Source organism: Hyperolius riggenbachi, chromosome 3 (assembly GCF_040937935.1).
Source record: "Hyperolius riggenbachi isolate aHypRig1 chromosome 3, aHypRig1.pri, whole genome shotgun sequence".
NCBI classification, from domain to species: domain Eukaryota; kingdom Metazoa; phylum Chordata; class Amphibia; order Anura; family Hyperoliidae; genus Hyperolius; species Hyperolius riggenbachi.
In genome coordinates, this window is record NC_090648.1 from 478,850,499 (window position 1) to 478,856,227 (window position 5,729).

At 40.5% G+C, this 5,729-nt stretch overlaps 1 pseudogene; it reads left to right on the top strand.

The window, feature by feature from the left end:
- Positions 1-5,385: 5,385 nt before the first annotated feature.
- On the top strand, positions 5,386-5,517 carry LOC137564636 (U2 spliceosomal RNA; annotated as a pseudogene).
- Positions 5,518-5,729: the final 212 nt, after the last annotated feature.

The following is a 5,729-nucleotide window of genomic DNA, read 5'->3' on the forward strand; positions in this document are numbered from 1 at the left end:
CACCTTTAAGCAAGCCCTCAAAACACACTTCTTTAAAATGGCATCAGCCCCATCTACCACACGTTAACTATCTCAGCTGAGAGAGTACCTTTTCTACAGCCCTGCCTTATGTGCCCCTCCCCCTCCCCTTTATATTGTAAGCATTTGGCAGCATCTCTCCCTCTCCTCACTTAGTGTGTCCTTCTTGATCTTGCAACATCACCAATGACAACCTTCCCCTACACTAACTCAGGCTTGAATTGCTGGGTTTCTATAAAATCACATGATCATGCATCTTATATCCTGTATGCATGTATAATCTTATGCTATTCTCTGTCTGTCACCTCTTGTTTACATTGTATGTATCCCTATTTAGTGATGATTGTAATTAACAAATTATGATTTTGCTAAATTTTGCGTACATTTTCGCAATTACGCTTACGATTTGCAAATTCAATTGATTTTGTGTAGTCATTCGTAATTTCGCATAAAATTTAGTGAAATTTTGCATAATTTCTTGTTGATTTTAGCAGTGAATAGCAAAGCCTCCATACATGCTATTGACAATAAAATGTTAAGGAGAATTGTAAGTACAAGTTAAACATTTTTTTTTGCAAAAAGACATTGTAGTTTTTGAGCAACTCGATTTTAATCACTTCACAACTGAGGGGTTTTACCCCTTGAGCACCAGAGCAATTTTCACCTTTCAGCGCTCCTTCCATTCATTCGCCTATAACTTTATTATTACTTATCACAATGAAATGAACTATATCTTGTTTTTTACGCCACCAATTAGGCTTTCTTTAGGTTGGACATTATGCCAAGAATTATTTTATTCTAAATGTGTTTTAATGTGAAAATTGGAAAAATGTAGGAAAAAATCATTATTTTTCAGTTTTCGGCCATTATAGTTTTTAAATAATGCATGCTACTGTAATTAAAACCCATGAAATGTATTTGCCCATTTGTCCCGGTTATTGCACCATTAAAATGATGCCCCTATCACAATGTTTGGCGCCAATATTTTATTTAAAAATAAAGGTGCATTTTGTCCAGTTTTGCGTCCATCCCTAATTACAAGCCCATAGTTTATAAAGTAACAGTGTTGTACCCTCTTGACATAAATATTTAAAGAGTTCAGTCCCTAAGGTAACTATTTATGTATTTTTTTTTTATTGTAAAAAAAAAAATTGGGAGTATGGGAGGTAATGAGTTAATTTATAATATAACACTATGTATTTATATATGAAAAATGTTTTTGGGTGTAGTTTTACTTTTTGGCCACAAGATGGCCTTAGTAATTTTTTGTTCATGCAAAATGTAAGCGTAGGAAGTACGCTTACAGGAAGTGCAATGAGGCTGGGAAACCTTTTTTTTCACAATGATTGCGCTGCTTCTCATAGAAGCAGCCTAACATTGCTGGGGGGCTTAGATCAACGAACGGGAATGTTTTTTCCTGTTCATTGATCTTCGGGCGAGCGGGCGGCGGCATGCACGAGCGCGGGAGTGCATGCACGAGCGAGCAGGAGCGCGGACAGCGGCGGCGGGGGGAGCGTGTATCTACGCCCCTGGTGGGGAAAGGGTGTTAAAAGGGGCATAGATACACGCACCTGTGGTGGTAAAGTGGTTAAAAATGCAAGTAAAAATGTTTTTTAAACTTCGTAAAATAACAGTTTAAAAACCATTTTTCTTTGCATTTTTAAAATTGAGTTCCTCAAAAACTACAAGGTCTTTTTGAAAAATTATTTTTCTGACTTATACCCACTATTCTGCTTAACATATGTAGCAATTTTGGTAGCAATAGCATGTATGGGGGCTGTGCTATTAACCTCTAAAGTCGGCTCAAAATTATGCAAAATTTGCAAAAATGAAGCGAAAAATTACGCAAAATTTTGAAATACTTCTATTACATAAAAAATAAATTACGATTTTCTCTGAAGTTTCGCATTACGATTACGAAGCGTAATTGCAAAATTTCGCATATGCTACATTTCAGCCCACCACTGTCCCTATTTATTGTCCAGCGCTATGTAATATGTTGGCGCTTTATAAACACAATAAATAATAATAATTGAGCAATTCTCTGTTGACTTGTGTCTAGAATGCCTGAACGACGTGCAGAATATCATTTTAACACATCTTACGCCGTAACTGTTGTACTTAAAACTGATATCACACAACGAGGTCAGATACTGTGCGCACTCATGTAAATAATGTATTTTGTAGTTTTGCAGGTCCAACTGAGATTGTTATGCAGATGGGTGAAGTCACTGAACTCCCATGGCTAACGATTATTCTTGTGCTCTCTTAATGACCTCTTCTATGTAAACATGCAGGCGGTTCTTCAGCGACTCAGGAAAGAGTAACAAGGGCACGGCTCTGACAATTCTCTCTCAGTCTGAAAGAGAGAAGCAGAACCTATTATAGTAATTCCCAGATGTTGGCTGTGCCGACACAAAATCTATTGTTTACCACGTTCTTAGTACTGCAGAGGATCGTCCACAGCTCAGCAATGCAATACTTATAAATAATACCTTTTTTTAATGTTTTTTACGGTTAGGGTCAGGTTAGCCGAGCCATGCCAAGGATATCAGATATGCTGTTTAATAGAAGGAGATGTTACATAAACACATCTCCAGTATATAAATAGTGTAGGCACCATTGCCATGTGCACATTTTATTAATTTAGCAGTAGAGATGGGATTCAGTTCCAATCCGGTTTCCACAGTCTTGAATCAAGCCCGATGGCTGCTGGTCAATTAACCAGCTATCGACACATTCATCAGAAGCTGGTCATCTCAGTGTCATGGTCAGTTACCTGTCCAGGCAAGCAGGCAAGCATGCTGCCATGCAGTAAGAATTTGTCAGATCTGACAGGTTTTGGACTAGTCCATCTACTCATGGGGAATCCTCAGTATTTAATTTATCCTTTAAGAAAGCACTCTATCTATATAGAGATGTGGGCCTGCCTCCCTACTCGCATTCAGGCTATTTGGGCAATTGGACTGAGCAACTGCCATTTAGAAAGTACTTTGAAAATAAAGAAAACCCAGAGAATCCCCCATGAGAAAATGGACCAATCCAAAACCGTTCGGATCTGCCAAATTTTTACTACATACTGTAAGTGACAGCAAAGTAGGAAAAAATAATTTATAGAGCATTTTACTCTGGAAAAAATGAACATTTTATACATACGCATACACACAGTGGCGTGAGTACAATTCATGGGTTCCCCCCAGCAAAATTTTGATGGGGCCCTCAGTTGTTCCTCCCTCCCCTCGGTTCCTTCCACAACTTTGGCCCAGGGCCGTTTCTTGGGCAATGTGACTGTGCCCTGGGCACAGGCCCGGCAAGTAGAAGAAGGGGGCGCATGCAGAAGGACATAACCGCTTGGGAGCTGGTGAAGCGTGGTGCAGCTAAATGGAAGAAGAAAGATTACCAGTGTGATCACCTTCCTTGACTCCTCCTGGGCTGCCTGCGTCAGACGTCAAGTCATCATCACGTCAACACAGCATGATGCCACCTAATGTCCTGTAGCGGTACTTCAGGCTGTCAGTGCGCGGCACCAATGGAGGAATCTCCTTTCCAGGCTCTTTTCCCCTGCGTGTTTTCCTGGTCCCTGCTTCCTCCTGGATGAGCGGCTGGTCACTAGTAAGTAGGCAGATCTACTTGTGACCTGTGGCTGTGTGACTGTCCCTAAAGAGTAAGGGTTCAAGAGTCCACGGGGGTGAACGTAATTTTTACATCCTCGCCTTGGGTGCAATCAATTTAGCTTAAAAACTGCCCTGATTGACGCCCATCTCAAAAGGGTCATAAAACAAGTGTGACCATCATGATCGTCACACCCATAACAAGTGTATAGCCCCAAAAACATCTGATCTGAAGTATAGTCCCCTATATCAGAGGAAGGGAAGGTTAGTAGTTGGGGTCACCCACAGCTGTGGGCCCTCCTGCGATCACAGGTACTGCTTCCCTCTAGTTACGTCCCTGCGTATACAATGCATAAAAATTTGTATTATTTTTTCCGAATTTGAACCAAGTTTTCCTGGATCGTCTATGTTTTCCTCAGCTCGGTAAATCAATCCCTCCATCTTGACTAATAAATAACGAAGATGTTGTTTCATACTGTGCATTTCCCCCATCATTCTCTTTCTTGTCACACAGTTTACTGAAGGAGGCCATAGATGTTAGCTTGAAGTGATGAGCTAATTACAAGGACAACCTTGCCGGCGTGTCACACACTTATGCCTTTCAGTGGCAACAATATGTTGGGAATCTGTTGATTCATAGCTCAGCCTCCCCAGGGCTCTTTAAGTCAGCAGGGTGTTAATATGTAGCATGTGGGCTCATCATCTCATCATTTTATCCTCGTTTTCTGCAGATTAGCCGCCCGCTGCTCCCAGGAGCCCCATCTGGTCGGGCCAGATCATGAGAAGAGAGGAGAGGCAGGAGTGTGCTTGTCCTGGAGGCAAAGATGCAAGGAGGAACAATGTTGTGTCCCCCCGAAATTAATCAAATCTTTCTGTAGGAAAGGCTTAAACCGGTCTGCAGTAAACCATCTGTAATTAGAAGCCTGCGAAAGCATTAAAAAATGTTATGGAGTTATAGAGCTCGGAGAGGTCCTTAATGTGTCGCTTATCATGGTCAAGGACAGTAAAGGAGTTAAAGGTGATCAGAATTCACCCCTATCTTTTTTTAATGGCACTGATTAAAATAACAATAATAAGTTAAAGGACCATTATCGTAAAAATCATAACATTTTAAATACACCTACCAGAGTAAAATGAGACATTAATTACTTTTCTCCTATGTTGCTGTCACTTACCGTAGGTAATAGAAATCTGAAACAACTGACAGGTTTTGGACTAGCCCATCTCCTCAAAGGGGATTCTCAGAGTTTTTTTTATTTTCAAAAACTTAGTGAATGGCAGTTGGTCACTCAGTCCAACTGCCAGAAAGTGTACGGCGAGCAGGGAGGCTGGCCAGCATATTTATTTAAATCCTTTTTAGGGAGTGTCTTTATAAAACATAAAGGCCATGGTGAGACTCCCCCATGAGGAGATGGACTAGCCCAAAACCTGTCGGTTCTGTCATATTTCTACTACCTAATGTAAGTGACAGCAACAAAGGAGAAAACAAATGTATGGCTCATTTTACTCTGGAAGACACGTACTTCTTATTTGTATGTGTTTACATGCATTCTAAATTTTGTATTTTTCACTCTATAAATGTCTAAATTTACATGTACAAAATATTTATTTGATACAGAATAAAATGCAATATGTCTTTTTCCTATGCCGCTGTCACTTAAAGTAGAACAATTCTGAAAAGTTTTGGACTGATCCATCTTTTCATATGGTATTATTTCCACCCCAACTGCCTATAGTCTCGTAGTCATTCCTCCAAATCGCTTCTCGGCCTTTTGGCTAAGATCAAGTGTAGTATCTGTTATTATTAGTGTCAGGGGCGGATGGGGCCCGAAATATGTTCCCACAACACAGTGTGATGTGAACGTAGAGCAGGGGAGAGATACCCTAAATTCTGACTGCACAAGTGGATCTACCATGATTGAAGCTGAATGGACCAGTGGCTTTGCTGAGGTGTTCTGCCCATGGAGTAGAGACCAAGGAGTATCTAAAAAACACGGGACCTGGAAAATCCTGGGTGATGAATAGGGTACTAAATTTTGTACTACCTGTATGCTTTCTTATGCATCTCCCCGACCTTTTGGCTAGGGAGATTGCAGAATT